This window comes from Marmota flaviventris, chromosome 5, assembly GCF_047511675.1.
Source record: "Marmota flaviventris isolate mMarFla1 chromosome 5, mMarFla1.hap1, whole genome shotgun sequence".
In the NCBI taxonomy this organism is placed as follows: Eukaryota; Metazoa; Chordata; class Mammalia; order Rodentia; family Sciuridae; genus Marmota; species Marmota flaviventris.
The window spans coordinates 12,158,117-12,176,407 of record NC_092502.1 but is presented as its reverse complement, the minus strand read 5'-3'; the positions used below and the strand labels follow the sequence as shown (position 1 = coordinate 12,176,407).

Genomic DNA, 18,291 nt, shown 5'->3' with positions numbered 1-18,291 from the left:
GTTTTACCAAAACATCGCGAGTTCATTGAAGGATATTTGGAAATACATTAAAGTACCTATGATGTCATGACTTATGGCTAACCGTTGTTTGTTATTTCTCTCTTTTGTGTCATCTATTTTAAATAATTGGAAGACTGTTTTACCAAGTTCCCAATCTACTTTTTCTGCTGAGAATTATTGGGAACATTTTCTCATTCTATTTTTAAATGAGGCTCTGTTGTATAGCTGGTCCATAACCAATTTCAATATTTTCTTATTTATGGACATATGGTTTCATTTCACTGTATGCTAGAAAAACTTCGTGAAATTCATAACTTCAATAGACAAATCATTCTCCTCTTTGCTCATTATTTCCTTACTGCTGGGCATGAATCTCCCCCAGCTTCCCCAGTGCTCTCCCGGGTTTTCATTCTCCCTTCTTCCTCCTTCACACACACACACACACACACACACTCACACTTCAACCCAGGATCCTGCTTTCTCCTTAGGCAACACACTCAGCATAAAGCAGACCATGTCATCCCCAAATGAGGAGCTCAAGAGACATGATCCAGTTTGGGAGGGACGTTTTCTCACAGCTCTGCCGGCCTTGATGGAGCAGGCAGAATATCACACATGTCCCCGTGTGGGTGTTCTCTGTGGCACCAGGTGCTTAGCTGCAGTCACACTGAGGGCCCTTAGCAGCCCCGGGCAGCTGGAGTGGATTTGCTGAGCATGAGACGGTCCAGACTGGGTGGACCTGAGGCCAGAATGAAGAGGAAAGCTCATGACCCCCCAGGCAAATGAGGCTCTAGTTATGGCTTCAATTAAAGAGGGTGAAATGATTCCAGGAGAGACTTCCCGTTCCTGATGCAGGCACAGCATAGGATAGCTGTGGAGAAGGGCCTGGATGGAGACCTGAGTTTGCTAATGTACCCGGGCTTCCAGAGCAGAAGTGTCCCACTCTTCTCTGTCAGAGGGAGCAGAGGGCAAGGGCTACCTTGTGGGCTTTTGGGAGCAGGACATGGATTGATGCTGGTGACAGGATCTGGCTCTTGATAAGGACTGTCAATGGCATGTTGTCAACAGCTATGGCTAGTAGGACTGTTATCCGCAGTCATCTGATGGAGGACCCAGTGTGGAGCTAGAGGGCAGGAGACCTGTGTCCTCAGCTCTGCAGTTTTTTGTATACGCTCACTTAGTGAATCATCCCTCTGTCTCACGGTCCCCATCTCTCGGGTGAGAAACTTGAATTAGGGGACTTATCAGGTCCCTTTCACCCTAAGGCTTGGGGTCCTGAGAAAACTGCCCAGAGGGTCCAGGGTCAGAGTCATTTGTGCCCCAGCTTCTATACTTCCGTTGCAATAACTTGCCCTCAGCTGGGACCTGATTCCTTTGAATATTTATTAAGCTGGTGGAGGAAGTGGACCTCATGAGTCCTGGTGGCAGCCCAGCCCTCGGGGCTGCTGTTGCTCCCTTTCTCAGGAAGCATAGAGTCAGCCTCAGACCCCACATCCACACTGCACTCACTTGCCTCTGTGCTCCCAGCATGCAGTGCAGCGACTGGCAATGTCTTTGTGTTCCTGAGCGCTTGTCCAGAGCATGTGAAGGCCTGGGCTGGCGAAGAAGCTCAGCAAGCTGCTTCCTGTGAGCTCCTCTCTTTTACTCCATCTTCCCCAAAGTATAGGTTTTTTTGTTTAACTTTCTCCCTCTGTAAAATGAGACTGACCGATGATGCCCCACTCGCCTGGTGGAGGGATTTTGTGTAACAGAAAATGTCGTGTGCATGTGTGTGTGTGTGTTGAAGAATTTAGCACACCAGGCATGTGAGATGTCTGGGCTGGAAGGATGTTAGCAACCAGCTGTGGAGAGAGAGTCCAAGTCAGCAAATCTGAGACACTGAGGCGGCTCCTGCCTGGTATGCATACCGTGGAGGCCTTTCTTGCATCTGACAGAATAGGTCTGCTCAACCATCTCCATTTCTCTCCACCCATCCCCAAAAATCTTAAACAAAAATTTCTAATTCTAAAGAAATGCATGGCATTTGTCTTTCTGCCCCTGGCTTATTTCACTTAGCGTAATGTGAGAAACAGAGCCAGCTTTGATGGGGGGTGTGATAGCTGAGCAGGCTGGGTGCATGGACGGGCCGTGTGGGGCTCCTGCATTCTGCTCAGTTTAGATGTAAACCTAAAAGTCCTTTAAAAATGTGTTACAAATTTAAAACTAAGTCCAGTGAACAAGATGCACATTGGTCTGGTTTGCCACCCTCCATCTTACTCTGTTTTACAAAAGGTCCTGGAAGGTGATATTGTCTCTGCTCAGTTTTTGTTTTTGTTTTGTCCCTACACCAATTCTTATCACTGGCAGCATGGCCCTCGCTCTTCCTGGCTCAGGGGATGCACTCCGTGCCTCTGGGAGGTGCCGGGGCTTCCTTCTCACCGCCTGCGCTTGTAGTACCAGTGCCTGGAGGGAGTCACGGCCATCGCTGGCTCTTGGGTGGCACTGTCCCTACCATGAGCCAGTACGCACCCATGGTGGGATGGGCTGATGTCCTCAAGCTGCCTCTGGAGAGACTCTGCAGAAGACTGGGCAGAGTCAGGTCCAGGTGGGCTCGGGCTCGCCCCTGTATGATCCCTCTGTCTCCTGCCACCCTCCCCTCCAACCGCCATGCAGCCCCTCTTCAAACCTGCTGCCCCCACCCCTGGAGGAAGGAGCTCCCCCTGGCCCTGCTACTTCTGCATCTGCTTCAGGGGGGCCAGGGCTGGGAAGGCTCTCAGTCCTGGGGGGCGTGGGCAGGCTGGGATGACCGTGGCCCTGTGGAGATGGAGTGAACCTAGGAATCCATATTGTGTCACCCTCCCTTCCAGAGAGAGCCCAGCCAGTTTTCTTCCTGGGCCGTCTAAGGAGAAGGCCGACCTTGCCAAGGAGAGCAGTTTTTCCTCAAACACAGGGCAGTGATATCTCGATTGAGGGAAGCTTCTTGACTCATGTGGCTCTGGCCTTGATCCTTTAGAATATAAACTCTAGCCATCCTGTGTCAGGGGTGTGTCTTATTCCACCCACTGTGAGTCCAGTTGGCCTGAGTCAACCCCACTCCAGCTGTGAACGGCCCTGTTACCTGGGAGGGGCAGGGGCAGCTTGGAAGAGATTTCCAAATTTTAACCCCCATAAAAAAAATGTGTGTGTGTGTATGTGTGTGTGTGTGTGTGTGTTTAATGTGTGTTTAATTTTACTTTGCTTTAGTAAAATCTTTGTGGCTCCCCCAAATTGGTTGAAAGATTTATCAATTTTTCTTCCCATGGTGAGTTACAACATAGCTCTACTTGGCCTTGTGTTCTGGCATTTTATCATCCTGGGGTTTGGAGGGCACCGGTGTCAGGCTAACTTGAAAGACTCTGTAGGACTCAGCATGCTCAGTTATACTGGGGCCCTGCACTGTCCTCCTGGGCCAGTGTATGGACCAACTGGTCAGGGGCTAGAGTGCAGCCTGGGCAGCCCAGGCCTTCTGGAGAGGAGGCAGCAGTAGGGACCACATTGGCACCCCTCAGGGGCCTGTCTCCCCACGCAAATGTTTGTTTGCATCTTGAAAAACTGCTTTTCCTCGGGCTCACTGCCCCACCCCCACCGTGTTGCATGTTTTGCAGGATCTGTTCTGCAGCAGGGGGCTTTGTGGCTTTGAGGGGGGCTTATGGGGTTCTGGGCCCCATCTTTTGTTGCAAGGGGAGGTTTTCAAATGAATGCCATCTGTTCAGACCTGTGCAGAGTCCAGTGGGTCCCAGTTACCTCTCAGAGGCATGCAAAGTTGGCAAATCTTGGTAGGTGGTGGGACCCACTAAAGGACGGTGGCTTTAGTGTGGTTCTTGGGAAGAGGAGAAAATCACTCCCCGAGCTTAGAAAGTATTGTTCTCTCTTCCCAGTTTATCAAGAGGCATTAGCCACAAATATCAAGAGATGGGCATGGGGGCCGGGAGCGGGAAGGGCCACTGTTTCCCGCTCTTGCTTCTTGTCTGGGCTCCCTGCAGCTCTGTGCCCCAGGCTCAAGTCTGACAAACTGCTCCTTTCTCCCTCTGGCCAGCCTAGAGGAGGACTTGCAGCCCTGTGTAGTGTCTCCCACCTTGGTTAATCCTGGGAAATGGGGACATCCTCCCGATGCCTGCTGTGTAATTGCAGACCTCCAGATCTCTCTCTATGCCTGAGGGTCAGAAGGAGGAATATTTAGTGCCTTGGGGAAATTCAGCTCATTCAACAGCCACACAGGGCCCAGTTATCAGCTGTCCTCCAGTTCCACTTTGCTTGTTCTTGCCCAAGGACAATGTTAGACACTCTCTGGCTCAGGGCTGTCTAGGGGTGCATAGTCCTACACCAAACACTTCAGTCTTTGCTTTTCCTTCTAGACTCTTATGAATACTCACGTCTCTGACATCTCTAGGTCCCCACAGGATAGAGGCAATCACCTTTTCTAAGAAGAAGGGCAACTTTTAGAACAGGTTTTCCAGCTGAATGTGTGCATTGTGACCCTCTGGTATATGCAAAGCATTCAATAACCACTTGGAAAAGACAAAAATGTCCAGGATGTGCTGCTGTTCTCAAAAGCTGGCCTGCATTTGCCATGGGACACTCTATTCAAATGGCACACAGATAATCTTTTTTTTTTTTTAAAGAGAGAGTGAGAGAGAGAGAGAGAGAGAGAATTTTTTAATATTTATTTTTTAGTTATCGGCAGACACAACATCTTTATTGTATGTGGTACTGAGGATGGAACCCAGTCCACACGCATGCCAGGCGAGCGCGCAATCACTTGAGCCACAACCCCAGCCCACACAGATATTCTTGAGAGGGGAGCAAAGCACAGGGGGCTCCAGAGGAGAACACGAGTCATTCTTGTTGTTTGCAACATCTAAAAAAATGATTAAAGAGAAAAAGACAAGAAGCACCAATAAGCTGCAGATTGTGACCCTCCAGACTTCATTGGAGTTGGGTAGCCTCTAATCATTCCATGATCTTGATCTTGACTTTGGTCTTATTCATAAAAGACTTCTGAAGTGATATCCTTTACCAAAGCTTGTTGAATTCTAGAGAAGCCCTGTGGGGCTCATCCATTTGTTTTATAATCTCTGAGTTGTATCCATCAGTGACTTTGGACAACATCTGCTGTTCCTTTGGTTCTGCTTTTTTTTTTAATCTGTAAAATGGGGATATTAAAGAGGCAGTGTGGATATTAAATGAAACAAAAGCTGACTACAGTCCCCTGGGTGGTAATAAATGCTCCATAAATGATAGCTTCAAATTAATATGATTATTATTTCCATTTTAATTATTCATTTATAATTACTATGTTCATTTTTATTGCCAGTTCAGAGGTGAAGCCAGTAGAGCGTTCAAAGTAAAATGTTGTTCAAATTGACTTTTTTAAAATATCAAGGCAGGAAAACAGAAATGATGTGTGAGACAGGGCGCACGTACATACTGCAATAGTGTCACTACTTACACTTTCTGACAGAAACCTTATAAAGCAGGTTGTCATTCTTTCATGGATGGAGGACCCTGCCTATCTGTGCCAGAGCTTGCAATGAGCCAGGCTGCAGATACTTTAGCTGACTGTTAACTACGGATCAGCTTTCTTTTCTCCCACAATGTATTTTTTTTCTTAGAAATTAGGAGATAAAACCAATCATTTACTATCAGCCCTCTTTTGCTCAATGGGCATGAACTGCGGTCTAGCCAGGCAGGTGTTGAGGCAATGGCCGTGACCCCCTCCACCCCTACAAGCAGCATCCTGCCCACGGGCTCCCAAGGCTCAAGGCTGCTGCATGGGCATCTGTCCCGGGTGGCCAGCTTCTGTTGTGTGGACTGCAGTCAAGTTCATTGATTTTACTCAGCATTGCAACTTTAAAGTTTGTTTTTTTTCCCTCAAAATAGCTAGTCTTTTCAAAGCTTTACTCTTTTTTCCTGGCAAGACTTTCAGAAAACAGGGTAAATGCAAAGAACAACCACAGACTTCAGATGATCAAGAGAGATTTTTGAATATGTTTATAAAGATTTCACCAAACACAGATGGATGGATAGAATTGAGTGGCTCTTTGGAGAGAATGTCTAATCTAACCCCTTGTTTTACATACAAGGAAATTGAGATCCCAAGGAGCATGACCTACCCAAGGTGACACCACGAGTTAGTGGCAGAATTGGGATCAGCAGCCAGCATTTCTGAGTGAGGTTCCCCGTGTCTCTCTGCAACCCACATGCACAGTGATCTTCTGTGACATCACGGAAGCATGGAGTCTTTCCTTCTCTTTCAACCTAAGTCTTCCTTATTATGTCAGAGGTCTTACAGCTTAGCTAATTTGCCCTTAATCTTTTTCTACTAGTCTCCTTTGACAACCAAGAGGGTGGATACCTTAGGCTTGCTCTCAGAATTTAATGGGAGGGTTGGTTTCCATTGTGTTCAATTTTCCTCCTCCCGTTGATGGCAGGGGGTGTTGGTTTCCACCCAAGGTTGCAGAGTTTCTTTTTAATAGGAATGGAAGCAAACTGAAATAAATGTAAGTTATGAAAAATATTAAGAAAATCATCGTAGCACAGTATGTAAATTATGACAAGTCCTTGGTGAGTCTCCCAGTGGTAAAAATAATGGCTGACTAAAGTTTAGGGAACACTGTACTTGACTCTTCCTGCTATAATGTTCCACACCCTTTGAGGATGGACATGGCTGGTCCCAATTCCTTCTCATTTCATATCATGTCTTTTTCAGGTAGTAGCCAGAAAAACAATTATTAGATCTAAGAGGGAAACATTAAAATGACCCATATATCAGAGGTGAACCCAGATCTGTCAGCAATCTCATTATTGGTAGGTTTCCTAGAGGCCAAAAAGGTTGATTAGCAGCCGATTTAGTTTCAGGGTGTAGATATTTTTACTTATGTTTTGAATTATTAACTGTATGCTATTACATTTTCCAGGGATGGATGCTCGGTTTTAAGTTTATATTTTAGACCATATTCTCATATTTTTTATCCCCTTTGAAGAAGTTCTCTAACTTCTGATTATCTTGCTATTCAACTAGACGATATGCCTGGAAGAAAAAGACAGCGAAACATAATTTATCAAATAATTTCCATTTCTTATTCTGTTTAAAAGATTAGCAGGTATACAATAAATGAAATAGGAATAATACTCATCAAAAATAAGTTCTAGGGCTGGGGTTGTGGCTCAGTGGTAGAGCGCTTACCTAGCACATGTGAGGCACTGGGTTCTATCCTCAGCACCACATAAAAATAAATAAAATAAATATAGTGTGTCCAACTGAAAAAAAAAATGATTTCTAGAACATTCTGCATTTTTTCACTTATGATTTCCACACAGCAACTGAATATCTGGAAAGAAAGTTGTCCTGGGTTTCTCTCTGTGCAGTTTCTGGTTGTCTGTAACTATGAAGCTCCTGGTATTGCTTGATTTATTCTCCTGTTCCCCGAAGCAGGCTGTTTCCTCTTGGTTGTAACTTTTTACTGCCGGGGTCTCAGAGCTCTGAAGACCTGGGAGCTGCTGGCCTGGGGTCGGCTTGCCCTTCACAATATTCCGCAGAATCTTTTCACGCCCCCTCTCTCCGTGGGCCTCGTTCCACTGGCCGTTACAGGCTTCTGTAGACTGCACCTTCAGCAGAAAATTTATTCTCATTTAGAGGAAACTAGGAAAAAAAAAATGAAGGTGGAGTCAACTTCTGGTGACTTATAGGCAGTTAGAGTCAAACGTTTGAAAAACGGGCTTCTGAATCAGCAGAGGTTTTACAGAGTGACTGGTGGAACTGCATACCGATGGGCGAGAGTTTGGAGATGCCAAGAAATAATGCTACTTCTATTACGACTAATAAAAAGACTGCATTGCTAAATTCAGGGCTAGAAAGGTTAATGATGATACATTCTTTTTTAGTATCAAAGATTAACATGATAACTTGCATATTATAGTTAATTCAGACACACTGCTAATGGAGGAGGCATACAAAATTAATTTCTATAGCACCTCGTAAATTAGGAGCCCTCTGTCTCCTTTGTCTGGCGCTGTCTTGGCAAGAGGCCTGAGTGCTCCTCTTGAGGCATCGTTGGCCCTGGGAGAATCTGGGGAGTCAGGGTGTGTTCCCTGCAGTAACTGATTCACTGCCAATCTCTGCTGGGTGCTTCATCACCTACCATTCTCTGCCAGGTGGGGATCTTGGGGTCAACGATGAATGAGAATGTGGATTGAGCTGAGCTGAGAAGAGGGAGAAAGGAGGGAGAAAGAATGAGCGAGAGACTAGGGACAGCTGTTCCTTCCAAGGGCCGTTTGCATGTTGTCTTCCCCCTGCCAAGGACCAAGGCCCACTGAGGCGAAAAGGTCCTCAGCCCAAGCTTCCAGAGCACAGCCTCTGGTCAGGACAAAGTGCATCCTGAGGGCAACAAAGGAGGGGAGATGGGACTGTCTCAGGGAAGAGGTGTTATCCAGGTCCACTCTGTTCAATCTCGTGATGGCAAATTGATGAAGTTTTCAGTTTTACTTAATCTTACTGGCTTTGCTATCTACCTTCTTTAACATTTTTTTTTCCTGAATGGTTTTAAAAAGGAAACAACGTCTAATTTTTTTTCTCCTATAATGGGGCTACATTTTTTGATTGTAAAAATACTTGAAGGCCTTTTAATGGATGTCTTTCACAATGAATAAGATAACTAAGTGGCTAAATTTAGGAAACATGTTAACAGGACACTGTTTTTGAAGTAGGAACAAAATCTACACGAGTGATTTACAGGTACAAAGAATAAAATAAAGGTGACTTTACCTTTCTTTAAAAATAAAGAAAAAAAAATGAGCAGAGTCTCTGGACTCTGACTGGGCATCTGTCCTGGGGCAACACCTTGGGCAACTGACCTGACTCCCTGAATGCTCACCATGTTCAACAGGGAAAATAGTGGTAGGCACCGTATAGTAATTTGTGGACTTATAATCATAAATATTACAATAACTCTGATATGTCTGGAGTGGTAAAGTCACGCATGCACATGTGACAGTAATAGAACTGCATACTATATACTTATACATATATTTTAAATATAATTAAGTACATATATTCATGTTAATGTAATTGATAGAAAAATGTACAGATCTTAAATATACTGTTCAGTGAACTTTTTGCATAGGTATACACACATGTAACCACCACTGGATACAGCATACTTCTATCACCTGGAGAGTTAGACACATGTATTTTAACAGTTAAATAACAGCAGCTGAATATCCATGGTGCCTGCCCTGGGCGGAGCACGGCTCGAGCTGCTTGATTATATGTCTTCTTTCCTCTTGCCAACTCCTTTGGGGAGGTATGTTATAGCTCCCCCTCACAGAGGGCTCAGTTTTTTGCCCAAGGTCACGCAGATAGCCCCTGAGATCCCCACTCTTGCCCTGCACACTCCACCCGGCTGCTGACTGTAGCTCCCATCCCTGCATCAGAGGAATGAGAACGGAGCCTGCCTGAGGGCTGACATTTCTGTCTGTTCCTCTTCTTCACGGGCCAGCGCATCCATGGGCCTTGTCTTTGGTGGGCTGGGCGAGCTGCTCCGTGGGGGGGGGGGGAGAGCAAGGCAGGACCACTCCTCCCCTCCCTTCAGCAAACAGGGGCGTTACAGGTGATCTGCCAATACGTCAACTGGCCCTCCCGAGAAATCCTGCTCCCAACTGGCAGTCCCTGGTGAAGGGACAGCGTAGACACTCACTAGCTGGGTCATGCACGCAAGTGGCAGTTCAGGATGCTTAACCCCTTTGAGCTCTGTCTAAACCTTATTCTTATGGTAATTCAAAATTTCCAAGGAAGGTGCTTCTAAGCACCTTTTAGCTCCCTTGGCCTGAGGTCCCTGTCATGTACCTGCCTCCAGGTCCCAACCAGCGGCTGCTGCTTCTCCTCTTCTACTTGACTTGCTCTTTCTCATTTTACCTGTCTTCTCCTTTTCTTCTCCTTTTCCTCTTTCTCCTCCTTTTCCCTTCTCCTCTCCATCTTACCATGGTCTTCATGATCACCACCAAATATACTGAACAAGCCACTCACTGCTGATGGCCCTGAAACTGTCCCTGGAAATCCTTCTAGGTGATAAGCAGCCACGTTCACTGTATCTTTCCCGTAGTTCAAGTAGTGCCCACCCATCTATGCTGGATCACTTTTAGACACCCCCTCTGACATCTCCATTTGGATGTCCTACCGCCACTCAAACTCATTTTTTCCCAAACTGCGTTCATTCTAACCACTTCCTCACTCTTGTTCTGGAGAACTCCAGAGCTGGCTTTCAAATCTCATTGTCTCATTTGTCACTTTCAGCCCCTTGGAGACACCTTTGGATCTTGCTCATGTGTGCCTGACCTGGCCACTTCTGTCTCTTTATCACCTACATCCTGGCCCTGCACACCCCTGTGCTGCATGTGATGCTTGGCATTTGGTAGGATCTAGATGCGTGGCTGTTCTCATCAGTAGATCAACAGAAGTGCCGTGGAGGGACAGCTCACCGCCTAAGGCCACCTCCTGTGTTATTTATTTTTTTCATTTTTCACGTGAGCACACAACACAATCAAATGTGTTAAAACCATTTGCTTAACTCTGGCTCTTCTCAGAGCTAAAAAATCCACAATTTGATGTCAAAAGCATCTAATCATTACTAAACTCAATGTAGAACCTTAATATTAAAACTAAATATGATTTTTTTTTTCCTTTTAAGAATTCAGAAAAAGGTACGTTTCCTGCCAAAAATTGGTTCTCTTTTGCCTTAATGATCCAAAAAGGCTAGAATTTGGATGATTTTCCTTATCACCCCAGGGCATAAGGGCAGCCCCTCTTGACTTTTGCCACATCTGTCACGTTCTGCTTTCATTCCTGTTGGACTAACATAGCATAGAAAGAAGTACATGTAACTAATAATAAATAGATGAACAAGTATTGCCCCAATAAAACATTAATATCACTTTCATAGAAATCCAATTTGAGACTCATCTGCAGGGACTGGACATAATTGCAAACGCGGTATGTTAAGTTGTGATTTTTACACCGTTCCGTCATTAACTGGTTCTTTTCTTTATTACCCTGGGACATCCCCAAGGGTGAAGACCATATATTGTCCTTCTTTTGTACAGAGAGCTCATTACATGTTGCTGTGGGATATTTATTCTCTTGACTTCCTTCCACCTCACATTTTACCCAGTTGCTGTTCTACTGGTTTAGGGTCCGAGCAGAATCCTTTTGATTCTCTCATTTAAATATCTGGCCTAGTGTGTGATCCATTTCTCAAGTCACTCTTTGCTGTGGGCCTTCCAGGGAGGGACCTCGCTGGCTCTGTTTCACCAGTGGTAAAAGCAAGCAGGGACGAGCCAGCCCTGCCCCTGAGGGCCATCTCTGCTGTCCACCTTCTTAGCCCAAAGAACCCAGGCCAGGGGATACATTCTCCCCATTTCCATTTTTAGTTATAGCGAGGAAAATGGCAGTAGGTATTTTCCCCTTCCTCTTTAAAGTTTGCTTCCAGTTCTTCAGCTTGTTTGAAGCGCATATTTTTTAGTTTTCCCTTTGTACTAAACAACTCGAGGTTTTAAACGTGTGGCGTGACAAGTGAGGGCCCCCAGCCACTCCTCCTCTGGAGCTGAAGAGGAGAAGGTGAGAGAAGGAGAGAATCAGACAGTGATTGGAAACAATTACACAACCATTCCATTTTGCTAATGCTCGAATCCAGGAGAATTTTCTCATTTAATTCTCTGAAATGAAAGGCCCCTCTGTTAGCCTTAAAATGTAAACAAGAGGCTTTTAATGTGCGCTTTTCCCAGAAATGGAATTCTAGCTGCTTATATTGATCCAAAACACTATTGTCGGTTTTTGTTCTTTTTGGTATTTGTGAGTTTTGTGATGGCAGCGATAGGGGATTGTCCCTGTGAGGCTGGAGTATTGTGCGTGTCATTATTATGACAACAAACAGATGTAAAAGGACATTCAGAGAGCTTGCCGGGCCCTCCCTACTCTGTCCACATACAAAAGGGAAAGGTGAAATGCTAAGGCATATGTCCCAATCATTTCAATTTATACCCATCTCTTGGAACTCAGTTCTCTTGAGTTTGGTTATTTCAGACAAAAATAAATTTATTTCAAGTGACGCAGATAACAGCTTTGAATCCATTTTATTCGGGACGTCTAGAACAGATGAGTCCATTTTATTCAGAACGTCTAGAACAGGTGTTTGTGAAATACATATGTAAGTTAGCTGTAGCTAAAGGAAGCTCGGAGTTTCACACACTCTGCTTTGACTCAGAATCATCTTCTGCATAGATGGCATCAGATCCCAGAGCCTCATTCCATGTAACAACTGCAGCTGGTTTCATACCAGGTTTTATTTTGATCTTATGAAAGAGGCAATCAAAACCTCATTTTTGGAGAAAGAGAAGTGACCTCTCCAAGGTCACACAACTTTGCAGTAGAAACACTGGGGATCCCCACTTCCCTGTGTCTTCCTTCAAGACTAGGAAAAGCCAAAGCCAGGGAGGTGCTGCTGGAAGGCCAATCAGGACGTAGTGAGGGTGAGGAGCGTGTGACTCTTCTGTCCCCCACCCCAGCTCTCACATCTCATTTCCCCAAGGACCACACAGAGAAAGAATTTTAATACCACCCAACACCAAGTGATGTTCTGATTCTGGGGTGGCCCGGGTGCCAGCAAAGCAGGCCCCCCTCTGACAAAGTCCTTCATTTATCTTACACTTATTATGATCCTCCTGGGTGACGGAGGAGCAGGAGAGGACATGACTCTATTGGGGCGAGATCCTCTTCCAGGCTCTCATGGTCTACTGAGGAGGAGGTGCTGAACAGTGCAGGTCACCACAGCTGTTTGCTAGCCACATGCAGGAAGGAGCCTTGGCCAACTGTAGCTGAATAAAACAATCAATGACTCAAACCCGAGGTGACTCACATTCATTGCTGCTGATCCTAGAATTGGGGGTTTAACCTTCTAAAACAATAGCACACATCAGCTAAGCATTAAACAACCCCTCATCCAAGTGTTGGAGTCTATTTAAGGCCAGCAGAGAGGAGTTGACCAAGTCAAGGGTGACTGCCTCTGGCTTGCACGTGTCGCAGTTGGGAGTGGTGACTCCTAGGACTTGTGACTTGTGTGTATGGAGTCTGGTCTCTGCTGCCATTGCACCAGAGAGGTGACCCTGGGCAAGCTGTTTGGAGCTCCTCTTTGCTCATCCCTAGGATGGGGATGATGCACACGTTTAGGTTTTTGTAGGGGTCAGATGAATTCCTGGAACCCAACAGGAGCTGGCACACACTGAACATCCCCCTCGGTCCGCATCCCACTCTCCTCTCATTCTCACTCCCAACAGTGTCTGTCCTTTATTAAAATATATCTGTCATTGCGACTCTAGCTGCTAAGAAACTGACGTTTGAGCACACAGCTACAGACTTGCTCACAAGAAGTTACATCTGTAATTGTCCCTTGTTAAGGAAAGACGGGGATTCGTGGGTGCAAGAAACAAAGTGAGTCTCCAGAGGGGGGCAGGGGCACAGAGCCTTAGGAACACCTGTAGTATGGTGTAAGAGAGAGGCTGTGGGTCCAGATGATCAGCCCTGGAGAGTCTGGGTGGCACTGACTGGTCTGATAGGCATCCCGAGTGCTTAGAAATAGATGTGAACTCCACATGTCACTGAATTGAAACAAAGGGGACAAGGGACGTGAGGCCTGCTCTTGGCAATCAGAAAGCTGTCTGATGCACTTCTCCCTTTTTGTGCATTTGAAAGGGAGCATGTTGCCTTCCCAGGAGTCCCTTCAGGGTCACCAAGGTGATCCAGTACAGGGGCAACTTGGTGCAGCCCCAGGGCTTCGGGTTAGCTTCTCCTTCCATCCCAAGGGGAGACACAGTCTTCTAAGAGGCCATGTGGCACTCCTCTAGTACTGCGGTCACAAATGCAATCCCTCTAAGCAGTAGGGAGCAGATCAGATCAGGGATCACAGCTCAACTGGCCATGTCTGCGTCTTTATTTTCCTAAAAGCACTTGCTGTGGAGTCCAGTTGTGTTTTAATCAGTGAGCTGGCTGGGAGGAGGCTGGTCAGCAGTTGCGGAAGAGCTGATGGGGCCACTGAAGGGGGAAGAACCTGTCAGAACATGCCACTTCTGTCCTAATAGCTTTTGGAAGGCGTGACGACCATTCCACACCTTCAGGAAGATGTCGATGGGAGTCTTTTATTACTTGCTAGTTGAAACGATGAAATGGTCTCCATGGTTAGATCCTAATTTGATAAGCCCTACAAGAAATCTATTGCTCTCTTACTGAAATATTTTTTAAAATGCGTATGCTCACACGTATACAGAGCACGTTGAATGCACTGGCAAGTTGCATTGATTCTGCTTCTAAAACATAACCTAGAGTCTGCAATACTGCCTTTCTCTACTGCAGCAAAATAATCAAGCTTTTGCCTTTGCTCCCCTACACTAAGGAGACAGGATGACTTAGCTGTGAACAAGGGCTCTAGAATTACATTTCCTGGGTTTAAATAGTCTCTGCCCTTTATAAGTCGTTCAATTGTAGGCAAGCTATCAAACCTCTCTGAACTTCAGTTCCCTTGTCCATAAAGTAGTCCTAATGATATACTATACCACAGAGAGAGTTTCTGATAGTGAGGACTCCATATATAGTAGACTCTTCAGGTCCTGGCACAGCATCCTCTCTCTTTTTCTTTTTTTTTTTTTGTGTGTGTGTGTGGTGCTAGGGATTGAACCCAGGGCCTCATGCACGCAAGGCAATCACTCTACCAACTGAGCTATATTCCCAGCCATAGTAGACTCTTTCTTTCTCCCTACAAAAAGCCTGCTCCTTGTCCTGCCTTACTCTCTATGTACACCTTCCACTCTCCATTAAAAACAGACACACAAAAAAATGTTTATCTCCACCCAGCAACCAAACTCCTGAGCCCAGAGCCTTTCAAGAACTGGCACCAGCCAATTGCTCTAAATTTGTTGTCCACATTACTATCTCCCTTTCCTGCAGTCCAGCCACACTCTGTCCAAGTGATTCCCCAACAAGCAAAGCATGTCTGTACCCCAGGACCTTGACTGCCATTTCCTCTTCCTGGAAAGCTCTTCCCTGAGATCTTTGCATGCTATTCCCTGGGCACCCAGCAGGTCGTACCTCAAGTGTTATCTGCATCTCAAAGTGGCCTGCCTTGGCTGCCCCAGATGCAAATGGCCTTGTCAATCCGCAGGCTCTCTTCCACCTCTTCCCTGGCTTCTTGTCTTGCTGGCAGTTATTGGGATCCCTTGTTGTAGCCTGGGCCTCAGGCCTACCCTCCTCACAGCACCTGCCTCCCAGGGCTGCCTTTAGCCTGCAGGAGCTGTTTGCTTGTGCTCAGGAGACACCCCAGGCCCTGCCCATCCCCTGGTCTGGATGTTCTAGTCCTTCCTCCCTGTGGCCTTCCATCTCCAGAGCTACCTGTGGGTCAAGCCTGGAGGCTACCTTCTGTGAGGCTCATGCACCCACCATCTCCCTCTACGACCTCCCTCTCCCACTACACTTTGAGGTTTTTTATTTCTTATTTTATTATTATTATTTTTTATTTCTGGAACACTTTCTAAGTCACCTTCACCCAAACTTTATCTCAGAGTTTGCTTTTGGAAAATCCAACCTGGAGAAGAGAACCATTACCTTGTAAATTGCTTATAACAGCTCATTAGAATATAATATCCCACAGAAAAGCATCTGTCATAGCAAGTATTCATTGACTAAGTATGTATGCATGTGTGTGTGGATAAAATCAATCAAGCTTATATGTTTAAGAAATAAATATACCAAGACTATCAGAGATTTACGATAATATTTATAAATAGCATGGATTTCCTTTTTGTACACATTCATATCTTATCCTCTAAAAAAATTCCGGCTATTTAGTATCAATCTACTCTTCTTGACCTCACTAGATTTCTGCATGGTATACACCAAGTGATCACAGGGCACTTGCTTATAGGTCGAGTGGGAAAAAAAAATCACATGTTAGCTATAAAGGATATATGGTAAAAACAAGAGCTTGGTTTGAGGTGCCTAGCATCAAGTTCTGGAAGTGCATGTCATCTGAAGGATTCTCTGCCTTCTAAGATACCTGAGGAGATTCTCACAGCCACTAGCCACGCCATCTCAGAGTGGGCCATATTTGTTTAGCCTTGAGGGTCTTAGGGGGAGAGCCATGGATTTTGCTTGATATTGTAATTATTGTGTTTTCAGGGGGGCAAAGAAAGTGAATCATGTGAAGCCACAGAAAAATGCACTGGGGACATGATAGTAGAGTTGTAAAAGGCTTGCAACCTGAGCTGGAATTTGAAGTTTGTGGATAGCTATTGATTTCCTGGTGGGTGGAATTCGTTTTTCTTGCACACTGGCTGGGGAGGGAGGCTGCAAGGACGGATTGCTGACTGTCAGGGCTGGGTAGTGTCTGCAGAGGCCCTCCTTGGCATCTCCTTGATCTAGCCAGGTGCCTCTGACTCTGAAACACTCCTGAACCCTCGGGAGGGTGAGCAGCCCAGCAGAGCCTAACAGGGCTTAGGCCACACTCAGTCTTGCCAGGGAGAAGCTGGGTTTCAATCAAGCCCACACACCAAATGGCCTGGGAGGCAGAGCGACCTGATAGCCATGAGCTGTCCCAGTCCCCAAGGGGGTTGAGCTGAGCCAAGTTTGCCTCCCCATCAGTAGGAACTTGGCCAAAGCCAAATGAGTTTCACCTTAAAGTGTGAAAAATCGACCAGGATTGAAGAGTCGATTAACCCATGTTGGTGACAAAGTGAGGGGCTGGCCAGGAGTGGAATGAAATTCCAAGTGGCACCTGCCACCGTCTGGCTTATAAATGTGGGTGCCCACATGGGATGTGACTGGACCCCCATACAAACCCACTGGTCATGTTAATCTCCTTCCCCAGAGTAAGGCAGGGGCTGGGAAAGCCCAGGGCCCTGCACTCCAGAACATTCCACAGTCTGTCTCATTCCAGATTAGAGACAGCAGACATTTTCCTGAAAAGGACATCAGGTGACAGTCTTGTCTCACGTACTTCATGAGTGACATCTTTGATTCTGCTTGCTTGGTCTCTGCTTTGGGGTAGGGTAGGCAGGGTGCCTCTTTGTGGTTACTGCATTATATGCAGAGGCTCCCTTCAAACCTTCTCAGTTCTGCGATGAGTGCATGCAAATGGGCATAGGGCTGGTACCGAACCCCTTGAAGGCCTGCAGGGGTGATGGTGTACCCCAACTCTTGAGAGAATTTTGATTTTGAATGTGGAGTGATTAGCAGCACTTGTCCCTTAGCTTGGGTCTCAACTTCACTTCTTGGATGATAAACAGGAATCTCACTGTTTTCCTATTCCATAGATAATGACTACTTTGATGGTGTGGATCTGAAGTGTCCCCAAACTCTCACATTGGAAGCATGATCCCCAATATCAGATGCAGAGCTTTTAAACAATGGTTGAATCATCAAGGGGTGGGTCTGAAAGGACTTCTGGGAGGTGGACCCAGCTAGAGAAAGTAGGTGCACTGGGGGTTGTGCTGGAAGCATTTATTTCCACCCCACCCCCATCTCCTGCTGCTTCCTGGCTGCCATGAGCTGAGCAGCCTCCCTCCACCTTGCCCCTCTGCCATGAGGTTTCTGCGGTGGTCAGCTGACCATGGACTGAGACCTCTGAGAGAATGAGCCAAAATAAATCTTTTCTCCTCTAAGTTGTTTTGTCAGATATTTGGTCACAACTATGAAAAGCTGACTAGTGTGATAAATGGCAAGATAGAAATGTATCCAGGGAGACTATGGGAATGCAGAGGAGAACTGGCCAAGTCAGAGTTGGGGTGCCAGGAAAGTTGTCCTAGAGCCTACGATATCCAAGTTAAGACCTAGATGGCAAAAAAGAGTCAGGTGACAAGCATTCGAGGCAAAGAAGGGAATGTGCAGAAATCCAGAAGCAGAGCTGGGTACATCCTGAAATCCCAGCTGCTTGGGAGGCTGAGGCTGGAGGATTACAAGTTTGAGACTAAACTGGGCAATGTAGGGAGACACTGCAAAATAAGAAAAAGGGCAGGCGAGGTAGCTCAGTGGCAGAACATCCCTCGGTTCAGTCCCCAGTACTGGAAGGGAAAGAACAAAACAGCAAGCGAGAGGAGGAGAGAAGAATGGGTTGGAGGGGGGAGGTGGAGGAGTGGTGGGTGGTGATAGGGGAGAGGTAGAGGGGTCTCACAGAGTGCCTCCGGCTGCCAAAAGCTTATACAACTTTCTCTGAGGACAGTGGAAAGCCATTGAAGAGT

The 18,291-nt window shown here is 46.2% G+C and overlaps 1 protein-coding gene across 3 annotated transcripts in view; it reads left to right on the top strand.

The window, feature by feature from the left end:
• Window positions 1-18,291, top strand: part of Dock2 (dedicator of cytokinesis 2) — a 400,432-nt gene that overhangs the window by 116,007 nt on the left and 266,134 nt on the right. The gene's annotated exons all lie outside the window — the stretch shown is intronic.